Raw genomic sequence first — 23083 nt, 5'->3', positions numbered from 1 at the left:
TGTCACTCTGTATCTCATAGTATACCCTTGTGTCCACATTTGTTTGCTGGCAAATATTCACTGCAATGACTCCTTCGTCTGGTATGTGACCTCTGGATTTTATTATTCTATCAATACTGGTACCTCACTGGGATGCTTCGTGTATATCATTTTGTTGCCCTGTGTCATAGAGATCCTGTAATTTTGGATCTGTAGGACTGGACCCTTCACACACTGCAGCAGTTCACTGATGGGGTGGATGTTGGGGTGGGCCAATTCAAAGCCTTGAATCTGGGTCTGAGATATATCTGATCTGATCAGCCCACTTCTTTCATACTCTCTGGGATAGCTCACCAGCAACCCCTGCAACCAAGGACAGCTCTACCCAGCTGCCCAGGCAAGGGATAGGGCCCATTCTCTCAGCGCTGTAGCAGATGAGAAGCAGGGGCAGGCCTCCTGTTTTCATGATCGTAGGGTCTCCCACCTGCTGTAAGTGGCAAGGCACAAGAGTGGCCTTCACCCACATTGCCACAAGGCAGACAAGTTGCAGGGCCAGCTTTCCCATGCTTACACTCTCAGACCCAGCTCATCCATGCCCCCACCATGAGGGTCAACTCAACTGTGCTGCCCAGGTGAGGTGCAGGGCCTCCTCTCCTGAGCACTGAAGCAAATGAGGGACAGGGACAGGTCTCCTGGTTTTATGTCCCCATTGGAGCCACTCTCTTGCTTGCCATAGGTAGCAAATGCAGAAGGAAGGGGAGGGGATCTCCCCCTCACTCACTCCACCACATAGTAGACAAGAGCCAGGGCCAGCTCTCCCATGCCCATGCCCTTGGGGCTTGCTTACCAGCAAACCCCACACCCAGGGCCAGCTCTACTATGCTGCCCAGATGAGGTGCAAGGCCCACTCTCCTGAGTGCTGCAGCTCATGAGGGCCAGGGCCAGAGCCAGCTCTTCTGCCTACCATAGGTGGCAAGAGCTGGGGGTGGGGAGCATCTCTTCTTTGCCCATGTCACCCCAGAGCAGACAAGAGCCAGGACCAGCTTTCCCATGCTCATGACCTTGGGGTTAGCTTGCCGGCACCCCCACCACTCTGCTATGCTGCCAGGCAACGTGCAGTGCTCACTCTACTAAGTGCTGCAGCTTGTAAGAGGCAGGTCCAGCTCTCTTGTTCTTGTGACTCCAGGGCTAGGTCTCCCATCTGCTGCTGGTGGCAAGGGATTGTGAGGAGCAGGAGGGTATCTTTCCATAGCCCATGCCACCACACAGGAAATAAGTGGCAGGGCTAGCTCTCCTATGCTCATCCCCTCAGAGGCCTGCTCATCCACAATGTGTGGCTGCAATGTGTGGAGCAGCTTTTCTGGTTACTGCAGGTAATGGCTGGTTAGAGGCAGGGTCTACTCTCCTGCTCTCAGGCCAGCTCTCCCACAATGCCTAGGTGAGAGGAATAGCCAGTTATGCCCAGCCCTCAGACATCTACATGTCTTCAGCCAAACCAGGGACATGTGACTGGTTTTTGGTAGTAACAGACCCTGGCTACTGAAGGACCAAGGACCCAGATGGGCCCCCCCACCACAGTGTGGCAGCACAGGCCAGGACCCCATTATGGTCCCCAGTGGCATCACCAGCTACCCCCATCAGGCTGTTCCTCACTAGTCTTAAGTCTCCAGTTCTGCCTCTCTTCATTGTGCCCATAGTCCTCTCTTTCTCCTTCTCTTCCATTTCTCCACCACTTATTTGTTCCTCTTAGTGGTACACAGGGTCTCTGACTAGGTGGGGTCATCTCAGGAGTGGTCTCAGGAGTGCTATATCCCACTTATGCATTATGGCATTGGGCAGAGGTCATCTTGGGCGGGGTCTGTCATCCCCCTCCAGGTCTACATGTTTCTGGACTGTGATCATCTCAGTCTAGCTCTCCATCCAGGTCCAGTGGTACCAGTCTGGTAGTCATATGGGGCTCCATAAAGAATCATCTGTCTCTGGCTTACTCCCTGCATGCATGTGGGATTTTCAAGTTTCCTCCCTGCCCTGGGGGCCTGTCTGAGTTTTCGAAGAGGACTAGTCATCATCTCAGCCTAGCTTCCTGTCCAGGCCCCCTGTTTCCTGACTGGTAGTCATTTAAGGCTTGCTTCCACCCCTGCCCCATAGGGAATGTTAGGCTACTAATCATTCAGATGTTCACAGGTCAGAATACTGAGTGTAGATATAGCTTCTCTCCTCTTTGACACCTGCTGATGCACATGTAAAATGGCTGCAGCGCCTCTAGGGGCAGAGGTTCTCAGGTTTATTAATTTCAATGATTTTTGGTGATTATGCTAGATGAAGCCTATGGAGATACACAGAACCAAACTTTAGGTGGAATCCTGCAGGAAAGGGCGAGGAAGGATTATAGGAGCCAAAGGTGCCAAAAGTATCATAAAAGCGGTCCACAGAATCAACTAAGCAGAGCTCACAGGAGCTCACAGAGGCTGGACCAACAATCAGGGAGATCTGAATATATGTTATGGTTGTGTAGCTTGATGTTCTTGTAGGAATACTTACAGCGGAAGCTGGCGCTGTCTCTGACTCGTTTGCCTGCCTTTGTGACCATTTTTCTCCTATGGGACTGCCTCATCCAGACAATGTGCCTGGTCTTGTTATAAGTTGATACTTCGTGTTTGGTTGATATCTTTGGGAGGTCTGTCCTTTTCTGAAGAGATAGGAGGAGGAGTGAATCTGGGAGAGAGGGGAGATGGTGGGGTGGGACAGGGAGGAGAGAAGGGAGGGGAAATTGTAGTCAGGGTGTATATATAAGAGAAGAATAAATTTTAGGAAAATGTTTTTGAAAGACTCAGAAGGAAGCTCAAGAACCCTTTTATTAGTTTGAAATACAAACAATAGGGCCAGCAAACTGAAAATTTCTGCAGCTACCAGAAGGACAGAGATGGAGAAGAAGAAGAGAGCTAGTCATATGTTTGTTTAGAGTTAGGATCGGGGGATGAGGGGACAGCATATTCAGCAATGGAGCTGAGTAAAGGGCGAGGGCTTCAGGAAATGAGTGAGAATGTCCAGAATGTCAAGGTAAACATTAGATCACTTAAAGGGTTAGAACTCAGAAAATTATGCAACAGCTTAAATAAGCAACTGCATTGAGGGAGGTTTTCTGGGAAGGGTAAGTAAATTATTTCATTAAGGAGATAATTATTCCTCCCATATCCTGAGAATGTCATGGGGAGATTAGACTTCTAAATGAATTCTTTCTTGGTGGTTGATTGGCTCCAATACATTTGATGGATTGTCAGGGGAGGCAGCAGCAATTACAAAATGGTAAGTGATAAATCAACCAAGCAATGTTTTATTTTACATTCTGGTACATTAATTCCCACAGAAGGAAACCATAGTATATCAGTTTAGAACTTCATGGCTTCATCCAGGGCCAAGTGTAATCTATTCTTTTGACCAGATGAGAGTGATTTTCCCCTAGAGAGGCCTGTACAAAGCCAGTAACTCCATCTTTTCATGTGGTGTTTTAACTCTCAAAGAGAGGCAAATGTGGATCACAAGGCAGCACTTTGTCCTCAGAGGCCTACGAGGGTGATGCTCAACTACCCCCTCCCCCAAATTAGGCAGAAAACTTACATCTCAATTGTAGAGTTTAACTTGATTATTATAAAAACAGGAAGCTAGTCACATAGACCTAAAGCAAACCCTTTTCTAGTTCTCCTGCTAAATGTTAGAGGCAGAGCTGTCCTTAAGATTAACTTCTCAGACTTCCAAGATGATTTGTCCAGGGAGTACTACATTTGAGTAGCGGGAGGTTACAGACTACTGGTCTGGTGGGTAGCCTAGAAGATGACACCAAAACACCGATATTGGTGTTTCTCTGATGGGAGCTGGGGGCGCACAGTTTCAGGCCTCCTGCAGCCATCTTTTGGGTCCAAAAGTCCCACACGGTCAGGTCTCACAGTGCCCATCTGGCACTCTCTACCTGGCTCATACTCTTTACCCTCCTGGTGCTTTCCACCTACCTGAGCATGGTTCTGAAGTACCAGGGGCACTCCAATCCAGCAACAAGACCTTTGTTCCCTCCTGCTCCCACCATGGCAGCACCTGATAACCCAACCTCCAATCTATGGTCCTTTTGCCCCCCACCATGGGAGACTGATTGGACAACAGGAACATACAGAGTCCCAGGTCCAAGATGGCAGAGCCCAGCTGAATCTGAGTTCTGGGAGGACAGGAACTACTCAGCTAGAAACCCACTGTGTGGCTGACTCCAAAATGTGTCCCTGTCCCGCGGGTTTAGTTATTCGGGTTCTCGAAGGGGGTCGCGGCCTGTGAATGAAGAATAGGCTGGAGAGAGACACGACTCTAGAAAGGAAGTCTTATCAAGAGTCATTTACTGAAAGCAGGTGTATGATTTTTAAAGTGTGCTTCAGGAAGGGCAGGGGAAGGAGGGAGAGCAGTGGGAAAGTACAGAATCTTCTGGGGGTAGGAACCCCTGGGACAATGTGTGAGGCGGGGGGAGAAGACAGGTGGCCCCACGGTCCTTTCCCAGAGACCACAGCATGTCAGATGTTCATGTACCATGACTCCTGTGAAAGGCTACAAAGCCACGGTACACTGAGTGTTCCTTTTCTCAGGACCAAGTTCCCTCTCCTGGGGCCAAGCACCATGTTTGCGGTTTGTCCGTTGCCAGGCAAAATGTTTGATAAGTTCTTTCTGTATAGGCTGGCTAAAAAGGGTCAGCTGGAGTTCAACGCAACCAGGGTCTCTCAGTTCAGCCAGGGTCTCTCGGCTCCCAACAAAAATGTGCCCATTCCTGTTCTTCCAAGCTTTCCCCAAATCCTAAAGAGGACTACACACTCCAGAGATGTGCGGACCCAACATCAGTTCAGATGTACTAGTTGTCTTGAGGAGACCAGGAGGACCTCACTGGATCACAAAGGCTTCAGAAACCAAGCAGGTGGCTGGAACAAACAGACAACTAGATGGCTAAAGGCCAGCATAAGAACACAATCAACAAAAACCACATTACCCCCTCCCAAAACACTGGATATTCCAATGCAGAAGAAACAGAAAATAACCTTAAATCTATGCTAATGAAGATGTTGGAAGCATTTAAAGAGGAAACAAATAAATCCCTCAAAGAAATAAAAAAAATACAATTAAACAAATAGAGGTCTTTAAAGGGAAAGAAATATCCCTTAAAGAAATATAGGAAAATACAAACAGGTGAAGAAAATGAATAAAATAGTTCAACATCTGAAAATAGAAATAGAATCAATAAAGAACAAAATGAAACAAAAATCCTGGAGATGGGAAACTTAGAGAACAGGAACCAGCAGTAAGCATCATCAACAGAATACAAGAGATAAAGGAGAAACTCTGAGGCACAGAAGATACAATAGAAAAATTGATGCATCTGTCAAAGGAAATATTAAATCAAAAAGTTCTTAACACAAAATATCCAAGAAACGCAGGACAGCATGAAAAGATGAAACCTAGGAATAATAGACATAGCAGAAAAAGAAGACTCCAGGCTCCAAGGACCAAAAAGTATTTTCAAGAAAATCATAGAAGAAAATTTCCCCAACCTAAGGAAAGAGATGCTGTTGAATGATTATTAACATTTAATATTGATTTATTATTTTAATAAAATCAGTGGTTATTCCTTAAACAATTTTATACCCAAATAACCACAGAGGGAGACTAGAATCTATTTAATTAGCCTATAGCACAATACTGTGCATTAATTACTATATCCTAAACCTCCATGATTGTATAGTTTCCTTCCACTCAGATTTCCTACATTATACTTGCTTTTAAAGTATCTCCTAGGCCAGGTTTATTTCTCCTGATGTTTCCCAGTCTCCTCTCCACAGCTCTGTCTCTTTCTCCTCCCCTCACTGGAACAGGAAGTCCCACAGTATTCTATGGTACTGTTCAACATTGGCTAGTTGACTATTATTGGAAATGCAAAGAATAAATAGTGGCATTTAACACAAACTTGAAACAGGAGATACTTAGAATAAACATCACAATGTAATATCTAGACTGAAACCAGATAGTGGGGTAGAGAATTTAGCATTTGAATGAACCAGGGCAAACTATACACAGTACACAAGAACATTTTGCCAACAAGATGCATTTAAACATACAAGAAGCTTACAGGACAACAAATAGACTAGACCAGAAAAGAAGTTCTTACTGCCACATAATAATCAAAACACTATTTACAGAACAAAAAATAAAAAATAAAATAAAATAAAATAAAAGCAGCAAGGGGAAAACATTAAATAACTTACAAAGACAGACCTATCCAAATGACACTTGACTTCTCAGCAAGACCATGAAATCTAGAAGGGCCTAGGCAGATGTTATGTGGCCACTAAGAGACCACAGATACCAGTCAAAACAAATATACCCAGCAAAGCTTTCAAACACCATAGAGGGAGAAAAAAAGACATTCCATGACAAAATAAAGTTTAAACAGTATCTATGCATCAACCCAGCCCTACAGAATATACTAGAAGGAAAACTCTACCCAACAAGTCAACTGCACCCAAGAAAATACATGATACAGATAATTTCAAAACAGCAAAACCAAAAGAAGACAAGCAAACAAACACACTGTCACTACCAACACCACAATAAAAGAGACTAATAATATTGGTCATTAATATCTATCAACATCAATGGACTCAACTCTGCAATGAAAAGACACAGGCTAACAGAATGGATGTGTAAACAGGATCCAACATTCTTCTGAAAACAAGAAACACAACTCAGCATCAGAGATACACATTATGTCATAGCAAAGGGCTGGAAAAATGTTTTTCAATCAAATTGACCAAGAAGCAAGCCAGAGTACCCATCCTTATATCTACTAAAATAGGCTTTCAAGCAAAATTAATCAAAAGAGGTGGTGAAAGACACTTCATTCTCATCAAAGGAAAAAACCCACCAAGAAAACATCTCAATCTGAAACATCTATGCCCCAGGTACAAAGTACCTGTTGAGGCCTGTTCCTCTTGGGTAGCATAACTATTGATATTTTTATTTCAGATCTACCAGCCCCAGCAGCTCATCTCATAACTGATATAAAAGAATCTTTAAACAAGGTCAGCTTGACTAAACTATGTTTGTGTTGGACATACTTTATGGCCTTATTAATCAGCAAAAATTCCCCAACCATAAGCTCAGCTGCCCCAACTGCTGGGCACATTTAGAAAGTTAGCTAGAACTTCTTGTTAGCAGAATAATTTGAGTCAGAGCTGACCATCCTCTTCTACCATCTGCCCCAAGTATGAGCTAATTTGCAGTTTTCACTTTTAAATATCCAATACAACCTCCCTTCAAGGACACAGTTCAGATTCTGAACTGGCCACTTCCCTGGTCTCATATAATAAAGCTTTCATTTTAAACTTCTGTATCTAAAGTGAGTTTTCTCAGTTTCCATCCTGAATCCAAAATATGCACATTTGTAAAAGAAACATTATTAAAGCTTAAATAGCACATTGATCTCCACACATTAATAGTGGGAGACTTCAACACCCCACTTTCACCAGTGGACAGATACAAGAAAATTGAATTAACCCATTGTTCTATATCACACCACCATGGATTAAAGCTGGACCCCAACAACAACAGAAGTAACAAAAAGCCTAAATACACATGGAAACTGAAGAACTCTCTGCTAAAAGACCACTGGGTCAGGATAGAAATAAAGAAATAAATTACTTTCTAAAATTCAATGAGAATGAAGGCACAGAATACCCAAAGATAAAAGCAGTGCTAAAATTAATGTTTATAGCACTAAGTGCTTTCATAAAGAAATTGGAGAGATCCCATACTAGCAATTAAACAACTCACCTGAAAGCTTTAGAGAATAAGAATAAGAATAAGAATAAGAATAAGAATAAGAAGAAGAAGAAGAAGAAGAAGAAGAAGAAGAAGAAGACAACACACTCAAGAGGAGTAGATAGCAGGAAATAATCAAATTCAGAGTTGAAATCAATAAATTAGAAACAGAGAACTATACAAAGAATTAATGAAACCAAGAACTTGTTCTTTGAGGAAATTTGACAAGATTGACAAAACCCTAGCCAAACTAAGTAAAAGGGAGACAGTACCCAAATTAACAAAATCAGAAATGAAAGAGGAAACATAACAACAGAAACTAAGGAAATTCAAAGAATCAGTAGGTCTTGCTTCAAAAGCTTCTATTCCACAAAATTGGAAAATCTATAGTAAACGGACAATTTTCTTGATAGATTTCACCTACTAAAGTTAAATCAAGATCAGGTAAACAGTTTAAACAGTCCTATCACCCCTAAAGAAATTGAAGTAGTCATGAAAAGTCTTCCAACCAAAAAAAAAAAAAAAAAGCCCAAGAACAGATGATTTTAGTGTAGAACTCTACCAGACTTTCAAAGAAGAGCTCATACTAATATTCCTCAAACTATTCCACAAAATATAAACAGAGTGAACATTGCCTAACTCATTCTATGAGGCCGTGGTTATCCTCATACCAAAACCACACAAAGACTCAACAAAGAAAGAGAATTTCAAACCAATTTCCCTCATGAACTTTGATGTAAAAATACTCAATAAAATACTCACAAACTGAATCCAAGAACACATTAAATATATCATTCATCATGATCAAGTAGGCTTCATGCCAGGGATGCAGGGATAGTTTAATATACAAAAATCCACCAATGCAATTCATCATATAAACAACCTGAAAGAAAAAAAATTAAGTTATCATCTCATTAGATGCATAAAAAAACTTTGACAAAATCCAACACTCCTTCATGATAAAATTCTTGGCAAGTCAAAGATACAAAGCCCATACCTAAACATAATAAAGGTTATATACAGCAAGCTGATAGCCAACATCAAATTAAATGGAGAGAAAATCTAAGCAATCTCACTAAAATCAAGGACAACACAAGGCTGCCCACTCTCTCCATATCTCTTCAATATAGTACTGTAAGTTCTAGCTAGAGAAATAAAACAATAAAAGGATATCAAGGGGATACAAATTGAAAGGAAACAACCAAACTATCACTATTTGCAGATAAATATGATAGTATATATAAACAAACCCCAAAATTCCACCAAGGAACTCCTACAGCTAATAAACACACCTTCAGCAAAATGGCTGGATACAAGATTAATTTTTTAAAAAAAAACCAGTAGCCCTTCTGTATACAAATGGCAAAGGGGTTGAGAAAGAAATTTGGGGAACAACACCCTTCACAATAGCCACAAATAATATAAAGTGTCTTGGTGTAATTCTAAGCAAACAAATCAAAGACTTATATGACAAGAACTTCAAGTCTCTGAAGAAAAAAATTAAAGAAGATATCAGAAGATAGATCTTCCATGCTCATGGATTGGTAGGATTAACATAGTGAAAAAGGCCATCTCACCAAAAACAATCTATAGATTCAATGCTATCTCCATCAAAATACTGGTTCAATTTTTTTTACAGACCTTAAAAGAATGATTCTCAATTTCATATGGAAGAACAAAAAACTCAGAATAACTAAAACAATCCTATATTATAAGAGAACTTCTGGATGTTTCTCCATCCCTGACTTCAAGTTATATTACAGAGAACAGTAATAAAAACTGCATTGTACTGGCATAGAAATAGACCGGTTGATCAACGGAATCAAATTGAAGACTCAGAAATAACCCACATAGCTACAGACACTTGATTTTTGACAAAGAGGCCAAAACCATACAGTGGAAAAAAGATAGCATCTTCAACAAATGGTGCTGGTCTAACTGGATGTCTATATGTAGAAGAATGCAAACAGATGCATATGTTTATCACCCTGAACACTCAAGACCAAGTAGATCAAAGACCTCAACATAATACCAGATACATTAAACATATTAGAAGAGAAAGGGAGGAAGGGCCTTGAACTCATTGGCACAGAAGACAACTTCCTAAACAGAACAGCAATAGCCCAGACCCTAAGAATAATAATTAATAAATGGGACTCCTTGAAACTTAAAAGCTTCTTTAAGGCAAAGGTCACTGTCAACAGAAGAAAATGGCAGTCTACAGATTGGGAGAAGATTGTCACCAACCCTACATCCAACAAACGGCTAATATCCAAAATGTATAGAGAACTTAAAAATTTAAATACCAACAAACAAAATAATCCAATTTTAAAAAACGGGGCACAGAGGTAAACAGAATTCTCAACAGAGGAATCTGGAATGGCCGAGAAGCACTTAAAGAAATACTCAACATCATTAGTCATTAGGGAAATGCAAATCAAAATGACTTTGAGATTCCATCTTACACCTATCAGAATGGCTAAGATCAAAAATTCAAGAGACAACACATGCTGGCAAGAATATGGAGAAAGGGGAACACTCCTCCACTGCTGGTGGAAGTGCAAACTTGTTTAACTACTTTGGAAATCAATCCGGTGCTTTCACAGAAATTTGGAAATAGTTCTACCTCAAGACCCAGCTATACCACTCCTAGGCTTATACCCAGAAGATGCTCCACCATACAACAACATTTGCTGAACTATGTTCATAACAGCCTTCTTCATAATAGCCAGAATCTGGACACAACCTAGATGTTCCTCAACCAAAGAATAGGTAAAGAAACTGTGGTACATTTACACTATGGAATACTACTCAGCTATTAAAAACAAAGAAATCATGAGATTTGCAGGCAAATAATGGAATTAGAAAAGAACATCATGAGTGAGGGATGACCCACATAGTAGGTACTCATTTCTAAGTGGATTTTAGCCATATAATACAGTATTAACATACTATAATTCACACACCCAAAGAAGACAAGTAACGAGGAGGATCCAAGGAAGGATGCTTAAATCTCACTCAAAAGGGGAAATAGAACAGACAGAGGTAGCAATTGAAGAGAGGAAGCACAGAGATATGAGGGTGGAGATCAGATGTGGGGAGAGCAGAAGTGGGAGGATAGAAGACCTCTAGGAAAAGAGAAACTGTGAGTGGAGTCATCTCTGTGACAGGCTGGAGACCTAAGTCAGGGTAGCCTCTTGAGAGGATAGGAGGGGGATTCTGGCAGATAATTTTAGTAGCAGGAACCATAGAGATCGAAGAGGACTCCCCATAACTATACAAGACCTCTAGTAGAGGGAGAGGAACACCAACAAACCCACAGAAACTTTGACTCAAAAATTTCCCTGCCTACAAGATGTGCAGGGATAAAGATAGAGCAGATAGAGCAGAGATTGAGGGAATGTCCAACCAATACCTGGCCCAATCCAAGACCCATTCCATGGGAGAGAGCCAATCCCTGACATGATTAACGATACTCTGTTATGCTTGAAGACTGGAGTCTATCAGAATTGTCCTCTGAGAGGCTCCACCCAGCAGCAGCTCAAAACAGATACTGAAACCCACAGCCAAACATTGGGCAATGTATAGGAATTCCTATGGAAAAGTGGGGGGTGGACCTGTAGGAGATAGGAGTTCCACAAAGCCAACTAACCAGGGCCCAGAGGGGCTTACTGAGACTGAGCACCAACCAAGGAGTGTGCATGGACTGGACCTAGGCCCCCTACACAGATGTAGCAGATGGGCAGCCCAGGCTTCATGTGGGTCCTCTAGTAATGGGAGTGGGGCCTTTCTCTGACGTGGATTTTGTTCTCAGCTTTTTGATCACTTGCCCCTGGTGAGACTGCCTTGCCAGGCCACAGGGAAAGAGAGCATGCTCAGTCCTGATATGACTTGGTGAGCTGGAGTAGATGGGAAGGTGGGAGCTCTCCATTTCTGAGGAATAGAGGAGGAGGTGAAGGAGAGGGAAGAAGGGAGGAGTGGAAGGAGAGGAGGGCTGGGGCTACTACCAAGATGCAAAATTAATAAACAGATAAATAAAAATAAATAAAAGAGAAAAAAGATTAACTTTCCTTCTCAATGTCAATCCAGGTCAAAGTCTTTTATTCTTTTACTATACAGTGAGGCTAGACTTTCATCTGCCTACTTGGGCATCCCAGAGTGAAAAAGGAAATGAAAACGACAGAGCTCAGAATAAACCTGGGATGCTCTCTGTATTCAAGTTTCCAACTTAGAGCAGGAATATTGGTCAATATCTCAAACTGGGGCACTCATTGTTGTCTTGAACCCTCCAAAACCCAACTGTCAAGCTTTAGGCATATCCACAGGTCCAGTGGGTATTTTTTCTTCTAAGTGTCCTTAAATTCCTCTACATATTTACCATTATATCTCTGTTCAGTAGTTTCAGGACATATCTCTGTAGGCCATTCTTGAAGTAAGAATTCTCCTGGCTGTAGTGCAGACTTCTAGGACTACAGAAGAGGTACAGAAAACAGATAAGAGAATCTGCAGCACATGTCTGTAGCAAACAGACAGAGAAAGGGGTCATGTGTTTGATGATCACAGCCTTTGGAATGTGGAACAGAACTTTGGACACAACGACAATGGAAAAGACAACTATGGATGAATCTTCCTGTTGAATGTAGAGACCATTGAAATGGTCTCCACAAGAAATGTGTGTAAGCAATGCGATCAAACATTAAAAGAACATACACTATAATCAAGTAGTTTCATTACAGGGATGAAACTTTGGTTCAACATTCAAAATCAATTAAAAAATAAGGAAGTCAAATGTATTATCTCATTACACATGCATGGACACACACACACACACACAGAGTGAAAGAGACAGAGAGACAGAGAGAGAGAGAGAGAGAGAGAGAGAGAGAGAGAGAGAGAGAGAGAGAGAGAGAGAGAGAGAGAGAGAGAGAGAGAGAGAGAGACAGAGAGAGAGACAGAGAGAGAGACAGAGAGAGAGACAGAGAGAGAGAGAGAAATACTTTTTAACAAAATTCAATATCTCTTCAATACAAGAGTCTCACTACCACAAGGCCTCACATCTTTGTACACTTAATCCTCAACTGGTAGCTCTGGTTGGGAAATGTGTGAACCCTTAAGGAGGTACAGCCTCAATTGAGGAAGTGGGTATATGGGTCTTGATGCTTTCTAGCCTGGCTCCACTTCCTGGATCATGCTCTGATTCCTGAGGATGATTGTGACAGGACCAATCAAACTTCTGCTCCTACCACTGTATCTGAGAACCTCAGTGAGGATGAATTTTAAAATAATGAGCTAACCCATTTTGCAGAGGAAGTTTCATGAGAGGGGAACATCCAGGAGAGTGTAGAGAAAAAAGCTATCATTGATAAAGTGGTCAACATGATTGAGGAAAAACTGAGGACAATAGGAAATGTGTCCTGAGAGCAAACCCACCAATAAGAGAGACTATGCTAATTAAAAAGATAAAAGCCTAAATTGAATGGGAAGGGCAGTGGGAATACACCAGAGGATGGTGAGGGAGTAAATACGACCAAAGTACAGTGATACAATTGATAAAAATGTCATCAACTCATTATGTTGTGTAGCTAGTAAAACTTTAATAGAAATATCATTAAACATATTAAATATTAATCTCATATTTTAAAAAATTAATATCAAGTTCAAACTCCAGAATCCATGGTTGAAGCTAATGCCTTTCAAGATAAAATGACGTCACATGTTTGAGCCCTAACCTAATATGTCTGGTATTCCCACAGGAAGAGATATAGAATCACACAGAGAAAAGGCCATGTGAAGACAGAGGTGAGAGCCACATTCCCGTGGAAGAGAGAGACTTGAAGAAAGCCAATGCTGATCTCAGACTTCATGGTTCAAGAACGTTAGCTGCTAACATGGCTATGGGGTCAGTAATTTCCTGTTGGTCAGACCCTTGATCTGTGATATTTGATTGTGCAAAGCAAAAGAAAAACAGATTTATGACTTCATGGACATCATTTGCCTCATTTTCTAGATCATGGTGCTGAGTACCAGTCAATGAAATCTCTTATCCTACACCAGGACAGGTGCAAGAGGCCAGTAACAAGGATGCAGGCATCCTCACCAAATTTTGTGGATTTGTATGTGAACCCCGCTTTCATCTAAACACTCAGAACCCAGTGTGTTCATATTTTTAGTCTTTGACCTCTGACCTAATAAAAGCCAACATGCCAAAACAAAACAAAACAAACAAACAAACAAACAAACAAGAACCCTAAACTAAACAGATGAGTGTTTTCAAAGGGAAATACTCAGAGTGTTTTTCTTTGACAGCATTTCACAGATTTTATTGAAAGAAGGTACTTCCCATATAGACTGCCAGTCTGTTTCCTAAAGTTCCCTTTCCTTAGGATGGCAAATTGAAGGAGGGCATGCCAATTCAGGGCTAAACCTCTGTAGAATATGGAGATTTGCGGTAATTCAGTGTGATGACTTTGCATAGTTAACTTGATAGCTGTGACCATTGTTCTTAGAAAATCTGTGCTGGTAAACTTGACCAGGCACTGGCTCGCTCTTCTGCCCCATTGGATAATTCTCTACAAGGCACAGGTAGGTTTATACAAGGAATCGAGTTCAAATAGAAGTTATTACTAGAAGTTTACTGTATGTATTGTCCTTGGCTGGTGCTATAGTTTGAGAAAGACCCCTGGGTCCAGATCCGCCCGTCATAATGTTCTTCTTGTAGGTTTCTAGGACCCTCTGAATCCTTCTGTTTCCCCATTCTCCCATGCTTCTCTTACCTACAGTCCCAATAGGATGTCCTCCCCTCTGTCCCACATTCCTGGTAAGTGAACACTTTCATGGGACATGCCCCTTGAGCTAGTGTTGAGATATAAGTGAGTATATACCATTTGAGTCTCTCTGCTTCTGGTGAACTCACTCATTATGATCATTTCTAGTTCAATCCATTTGTCCACAAATTTTGGGAATTCTTCGAACCCCTATCCAGACCTAGCCAATGGACAGGATAGTCTCCACGCTTGAGTGGAAAGTGGGGACTGACTTTCACATGAACTTTGGTGCCCCATATTTAACCACCTCTCCTGGTAGGGGAGGCCTGGTGGCACTCAGAGGAAGGATAGCAGGCATCCAAAGGAGACTTGTTACCCTAAGAGCATATACAGGGGGAGTCACAGTCACAGTCATAGGAGAGGGGAGTGAGGGGAAAACGGGAGGGGGGGGGAGGAATGAAAGGATAGAAGGGATGGGCTAACAATTGCAATGTTATATGGATAAATTAATAAAATATTAAAAAAGAAATGATTACTAGATACTGACAAATCAGCTCCTGCAAATTACTGTACATTAGTTGTTTTCAGCTTAATTTTATTCAGAATAAACACTCTTAGCCTCAGCCTCCAGTTGAGAATGTGAGTTCTTTCTATCCTGGGTGCAAGAGAATAATCTAAGTGAGTTTTAAATTATTTAAAATGGTCACCTAGCTCCAATACTTTCTAAGTAACTCTTTAAATCATTGATGAGAGTATCAGGCCTGTCATCTGGGTAGTAAATTATAAAGGAATATGGAAATGTGTGCTAGCTTTAATTACTATTAAAATTGTAGACTCAGAGTTGATCTTACTAAAATCAGATCATAGTCATCTAATAACTCGAAGCAAGGAAACACATTTCTGCTTATATTTTTCCCAAATTTTAAAACTTGATCCTAGGTCATGCACACTGCCTTGATTAAAGATCTGGACCTAACTTCTTTTCCTCCACCCATGGCTCCAGCCTTAGAGACATTTCCATCTCTGGTGCTGCAGGAAAGTCCACTCTCCTGTCACTGGAATGTTGTCTCTGTGGAGCTCAGTTCCTCCACTCATGACATGGAACAAGAGGAAAGGCTTAGCCAAGCAGAGACAGCCGATTTCAGTGCTGTGTTGTCAGATGATGGAAGTGGTGTAACACACAGATTGGCTTTGGAGACTGATTTTATTGGCCAAATCTAGTACGATGCTATGATTCAGTTGCCAGCGAAGTCTCTAAACCAGTGATCAAAATGCCCAGAGATGTTCTTGAGATGTTAAGACACAAAGTCCTGGATTTCATAGTAGCATGTTCATCTATCTGTACATATCATTGGACTTTGTCAAACCTTATTTAGTGCTTTCCAAGCTTACCTAGAAGTTGTGTGCCCAATATGTATTATTATTTTCTTCCTTGTACCTTGCATAGCGTCTACTCTAGTTCTCTCTCTCTCCCTCCCTCCCTCCCCTTCTTCTCTGTCTCTCTCTCTCCCCCTCCCCATCTCTCTCTGTCTTATCTACTTACATACTTGCCTATCTATGCATATGAAATATATGAGCAAGAAACATATAAATATTCCCTTGAAGTAATTTTCTCTCTATCTACCTTATTTTCATGGATGTTTTCCTCCTGACATACCAGCTACACAGCCTTTTAAAGTCCATTTTGAAAGTTAGGATGCACAGTCCTGGATTCCATAGGAGCACTTTCATTTGTCCACATCATTGTATTTTGCTCATATCTGCTCCCTCCTTTCCCACTGTCATCCATCTTCTTCCAGCAGATCCCCTTCTTTCATATCTCATCACATAGGATTTTGAAAGCAGGCTCAGAGCTTGGTAGCTTTGGAGCTGTTGATAATGTTCTTGGCAGTAACCTGGACCTTTCCCTACCCGCTCTCCTTCTCCCATTTCCTTCTTACTTCTAGTATTTTGGCCTCTTATGGAAAACCTATTCCAGAAGTCTATGGTAAGTGATTGTATCGTGGAAGTAGATTTACACTGTAGCTCAAAAACACACAGAAAACTCACAGGGTTCATTGTCCTGAAATCAATTGCTTTTAGCACAAATACATTTTAAGTTGAAGGAAATTTAGAGACATTGATTAAGAATGCATGGAAGGAAGGTAGGGAAGAAGGAAGAGAGGGAGAGAGAGAAAGAGAGAGTTAATTGCCACTTTTTCTTGAAATTACACCAATGTCATATTTTTGCCTCCTTTCTGCCATTATTTTCTTATGTTCCGCTCTACCCCCACCACTACTGCAATTTACTGTGCCTAGAGACTGGGCTTCTTGTCTCTTTCTGGACACAGCTCTGAAAGGATGCTGTTTGTTGAATATGCTGTACAACAAGAGCTAGTTGTAGCCTCTTCTGTGAGTGCCCCATTCCGGGGAATTCCCATGCTTTGTACATTAATAAACCCTCCTTTCTTAATTTGTCTTTTATGACATAGATCCCAGCTGAGAATAAGGACTGATAGCAGCAAAATTAATTTTCTTCACGTGCCACAGTCTTAGCCTCAGGAATAAATACTAGTACTTGTTTTTATCACAGCTAGGAATTCACCTTTTAAAAAACTTTCTATTTAATTAATTTATTCAGATTACAACTCAATTGTTATTCTATCATTTGTATCTTCCCGTTCATCCCTTCCTCCTGCTTCCACCTTATTCCCCTCCTCTAGGTCTCTGACCAAGGGGCTATCCTCCCCCACTATATGGTCATAGGCTATCAAGTCTCATAAATCCCTCGGCACTAACAGCTCTATCACTCCCACCTCTAGTTTCTGCTTTGCCCAACACACCCACACTCTCTCCTTATGACTACACATGTATGACTATATACACAAACAAGGGGGGGTTGTGGAATTATAGCCTATGTGCTGCCAGGCACAGCTCTTCTAACTATCATATTCTTTGAGGCCAAGAATTCATAGCTTACTAAAATTCTTATGTGGAGTCTCTTCTTCAGAAGAAAGCACCTCATCAGCATGAGCTACCTGCTAGCTTCATAAAAATTTGGAGCCTCTAAGTTTATTTAGAGTCCCATGGGGCCACTCTCTACCACACTGTTTCTTTGAGAACATATGCATTTTACCAATTCCATCTAACAAGAAAAAGAGTGTTTTGATCCAAGATCTGTGTTTTGGCAGTTCTTCTTATCAGTCAGATAATCGTTATTTCAGTGACAAACCTTACAAGACTAAGCTCTACAAAGTACGGAATTAAATTCCTGGGTTCTATGTAGTACAATGTATTTGTGACACTGTCTATGAACTATGCTTTGATGAGATATGAACTGGCAATGTATCCATCATATATCCATATACCCAGCATGTAATCATGAAGGTTGCCTAGAGAAACAGAACTGATTAGATGTGCAGTATGCAAATAAATCAATGGAGATTAGTTATGAATATTGGTTCTCTGGCTATGGGGACTGAGATGCCCCAGGACATGCCCTCTGAAAAATGTGAGAACTTTTCTGTGGCCGTAACAGTTAAGCATACTGAAACTGGTCTGAAAACAGGAGGGCCAATGAAGCCAGTGATATAATTCAGTTGGACATTGTTCATAGTTCTAGGCTGAAGGCTTGAAACCTAATGGAGAGCTAGAGGGAAGTGACGTCAGTCCCAGACAGATCTCAAGTGAGTTCTGACATTCAGTGTAGGAGAAGATGGGTGTTTCAGCTCAGGAGGAGATCGCGTTCTCCCTTCTTTGTATCTGGGTACTCAGCAGTTGGGTCACAGCAATTACTTGGGTAAAGAGACTTTTTCTTAGTCTGACAATCCCTTTCAGAAATATCCTCACATACATACCACAAAGTGTTCCACCAGCTATTTCCGTAACCCTCAACACAATCAACTTCATTCATAAAATTAATTATAATACCTCTATACTCCAACGACAAGTGCAGAAGCTAAAGCAGCTTAGCCTTATTGTTATGTGTTTTGCCACTTAGTCAATGATCTGACTGCCAAAGATATTTAGGATTTGCCCCATGCGTGGCATGAGTTCCAATGTTTTTACTTTTTTATTCTAATATATGTTATTATATTATTTCTCCAGTGACTATTCCATGAATAGAACATTACTGTATTTTCATAGAGAAATTTAGAAATGAGGTGCTTGCTGCCACTTAAGTGCATTTAGTCTGAAATAATCTGAATGACTCTGATAATTATTTTTGTTTTATATATGTGTTAAAGTTCTTTCTACAAAACTGTGTTTGTTTCTCTATTAACCTGGCTATCATGCAAATAATTGAGACTACCTTGTATTTGTTTAAAAATAAGCTTTACAGCACAACCTTCATCAGTTTATGTCTATTTTTAGCCCTCCTTGCTATTTTGTCTTACTCTCAGCAAAATTCCCAGTGATACTTGCACTTTGTTGCTTTCCTCAGCTCTAGATCCTTCCTCCTTATCTTTCATGGACCTCTACCTGTCATGACCTGTCTAGTGGAGTTTGTGTGACAAATGATACTACACAACCCAAGGTGACGACCCCCACCCAGGAGAGCCTCCTGGAATGGGTCTGATGTTCCTGCCAGGAGTAACTGATTACAGCCTTCTTGTTTCAGAACATTCTGCCTTTGTTTTTACTTTCTTATAAAAAATTTTCAAACCTAATTGTGTTGCTAGGAGATGCCCTAACTTGGGACTGTAGCCAAGGGCCATCCAGGTTCCACTCCGCTTGTGAAAACAAACATGGATAAAAATTAATCACCAGTTAACAGTTTATATTAAGACTTACAAATAAAGTGTTTTAAAAAGCTCCAGATAGTGACAAAAGAGCTAAAAAACAAACAAACAAACAAACAAAAAAACAACCCTCTCTTGACTCACAGATGTTTGACATAATGAGAGAACATTGACTTTGATAAAGAGGGCACATGCGTTGCGTACTGATACCAATCTTATGACTTAAAAATAATCATTCAAGGTTGATGACAACATTATTACTCTGCATCCTGTATTTTAAATTGTATGAAAAAATGCAACCACAAAAAACACACACTCCCATTTCAAAAAATGTGTATAAAACCCTAACTTACTTGTCTACAAAATACAGTCAGATTCAAACACAACCCCTGGTTTGTCTCTGTTTGTCACTCACCTATCTTTGTCTACTGACACTTCGAGAACCCCCATTCCCAAGGACTTACACCTGACTGAGACAGTCTGTAACATCTACCATGGCTGAATCTCATACTTCTTCTAATTCCTCCTCCCCTGGCTGACAGGAAGTCCAGACATATTCTCTCCTCTCCTCATCGATTGACTGTAAGTTGCTTTATTGGTATCCCAGGGGGCAATAGAACAGCAGAGTTTACACAACATTTAGAGAGGAAGTTCCAGAACAAAGCTTGCAACCATATATGGGGTAGAGAAATCAGCATTTGAACTACACAATAACCTTATGCCAAAATATATGTATATATAGTCTGTGTATTTTTCTGCTTTAGAAAATATTGCTATGTGACCCAAATTGGTCTAGAATCTGTGAATTTGTGATCCTTCTGCCCATACCTCCTAAATGCTTGGATTACAGATGTACACCACCATGCCTGACTTTCCAGTGATTCATTCGTTTATCTGCCCCTCCCCCCGGTCTGTGTGTGTGTGTGTGCGTGTGTGTGTGTGTGTGTGTGTGTGTGTGTGTACAGGAATATAGGCACACTGGTGCTATAGGTTAGATACGGAGAACAAAAGACATTCTTGTTTAACAGACAGTCTTGATTTGTGGTCCTCACCTTCTGCTTGTTTGAGACGGGACCTTTGTTGCTTGCAAATTGTGTCACCAGCCTGACTGGTGAGTTCCCAGGGAGTCTTGTCTCTCTGGCCCCTTATCTCATCATAAGACACTGGTATTATAAACATTATGTCTCCATTCTTCTCTTTAAAAAATAAAAACTAGGCTAAAAACACTATTATCAGTTAAACAGTCTCTCCAACCATCTTTTCAGGAATTTTTTGTCTAGATTTTATGTTTATTTTATGTCTATGAATGTTTGTCTCTTTTATCTGTGTACCATGTACATGCAGTGCCTGAAAAAGCCAGAAACAGGAGTCATATTTCCTATTACTGAAGTTACAGAAGATTGTGAGTTGCCATGTGGTGCCGGGAACTAAACTTGGGTCTTCTGTAAGAGTGGCCAGTGCTCTTAAAGTATGAACTATATCTTCATTCCCCTTGATTTAAAAAAAAAAATTATTTTTCCAGTGATTCTCAATAGTCTCTTAGTTATGGGAAATGTGTGTGTGTGTGTGTGTGTGTGTGTGTGTGTGTGTGTGTGTGTGTGTGTGAAAAGCCATGGATTTTTCTAATATAATGAGATAATAAAACTAAGGTCCAAAGTTAGTGCGATCATCATTCAGAGACAAGAAAATTGCTTTGCTACCAGGTACTCTCAATCTGAAGAGACCTACTTGATGTATTTGTTTCTTTTTTGTTACTATGATTAAATACCATGTCCAGTGGAAATTCTGGGCTGGCTCTGGAATCCAACACCCATCAGATCCACTCTTCTTGATGTCTTGTATGAACAATATTACAATGTTAGAAGATTAGGATGCAGAACGTAGGTGGCAATAGTCAAAAGAAGTGGAATATTTGAGAGAGGTTGAGGTTGAAAGGAAGGACTACGGTTTGGTAGAGGGAGAAAATTCCTAAATAGTAAAATAATGAGTTAGAGATGTGCGATATAATGGAAAGGATGTGATCCCTGTGGCTTGGGGGCTGTTGACCTTCATATCTTTAGTCTATCCATTATGCAGACATTAACATGCTCAGTTCCATGTGACCTCAGTGTCCCTGAGTGTCATATTGGAGAAACAGTGAGCAGATAACATATCTCAAAAGGTAGACAAAGCTCTCACATATTACCTCAAGAGGTTTTCTTTCTTTTATTTTTTTTTCAAGCATGAATAGAAATCTTTAAAAAGAGAAGTAAAATTATCAGATTTGTGAAAGCAAACAATGGTGACAGAAGATGACATTTGATGTTTATTGCTAAGGAGACAGAAAGCCTACGGACCAGCTCAGACCAGAGGGGAGATCATGAGAGAGATCATAGCAGAAGAAAAAGATGGGGACGGTGGGTGGGTAGCACCCAATTCATTAATGCAACAGGTTCTACTTGTATACCTTTTATATTCTATGGGCTTAGTTATATGTGTAAAAGGACAGTTATCTGATCTCAAGAAATTTATATTCTAGTGGGAAACACAGCAGTAAGTACTCACATCATAATACGAATCTTGTATTGATTCCTATCAAAGGAAACAACTCTTATAAATAGATGTTAAGAGTCAAAGTATAAAGGAAGAGTTGAAGCAGGTGACGGGGAGAGCTAAAGAGGAGGACTTGGGGTAACATTGGAGAGTTTAGATACTAAGCAATGGCAGATTCCCTTGGCCTTACATTTTTAAAAAATGGGTATTTCTTTGTGTCTGTGTGAGGGTATGTCATATGGGTATAGGTACCCTCAGATGCCAGAAAAGAGGATTGCATCCCTTGGATCTGCAGTTATGGTTCATTATGACCTAATGACCTAGGTGCAGGGAATCGAACTTGGAGCTTCCAGAAGAGCAGCAAGCACTTGCTATTAACCACTGAGATTTCTCTCCATCCCCTTTGCCTCTCATTTTTTAACGATCACTAGCTGTATGTGCAAACAATGTGTTACGGTGTGATTTTAGTAACATAGGTGAACAATGTTCAGGTCTTAATTTAGGTGATCATTGCAAAGGCAAGTATAAGCAGTCAAGATGTGGAAAATACATCAAACTTCAGCTTTTGAGAGAAAGGTGTTCAGAAGATTGCTCACGAACTCCTAAACAGGAAAATAGTTCCATAAGCCATGGCCTATCTTCATACCAACCATGTTGGTCCCTTGGTGATATCATTACCTGTGCCATGATAAGAAGAGAAGAGTGGGGCAACAGCGGAAGAGGACACAGCATATGGCAGGTGCGACACAAACAGCCATAAATGTACGTGTCAAAACATGACTGGCAGCCACAGTTACTCCTGGGGAGGTAATGAGGCACTAGTACAAAGTCACCACTAAAATATCTACATCAGGACAATGGAGAAGTACGGAAGGGAAGGATCTTATGGATGACAAACGGGCTGCAGGAGAATTAAGAGAGGGTAGGGCAGCTTATGGTAATTTTGCTGATGAAATCTGGGGGTAAGTGTGGAAGAAGAGTGCCTCCTAACTGGAAACAGCTTCCTATGAGAGGACCATGGCAATTTTATTTCTGGAAGACTCTTCCTTAAGCACCTAGAGTCAGGTCCCAAAGGAAATGGGGACAAATGGCTAACCGTGGTGCCTGTTAGCATACCAAAGTGTCTGCTTGGCCTCTGAGCTCGCTCTGTACCTGAGGCTCCTCCTAGCACTTCTCATCCCTCCTCATCCCACCCTCATACCCTAAACCTCTCCAGCCCAAAGGCTTCACTTCCCATTCCTCAGC

The 23083-nt window shown here is 41.1% G+C and overlaps 1 pseudogene; it reads right to left on the bottom strand.

Annotated features, from left to right (window-relative positions):
* Positions 1-2129: 2129 nt before the first annotated feature.
* On the bottom strand, positions 2130-2252 carry LOC127199692 (uncharacterized; annotated as a pseudogene).
* Between the last annotated feature and the right edge of the window lie 20831 nt (positions 2253-23083).

Source organism: Acomys russatus, chromosome 15 (assembly GCF_903995435.1).
Source record: "Acomys russatus chromosome 15, mAcoRus1.1, whole genome shotgun sequence".
Lineage (NCBI taxonomy): Eukaryota > Metazoa > Chordata > Mammalia > Rodentia > Muridae > Acomys > Acomys russatus.
The sequence above is the reverse complement of the archived record's forward strand: the minus strand, read 5'-3'. Positions and strand labels throughout refer to the sequence as shown.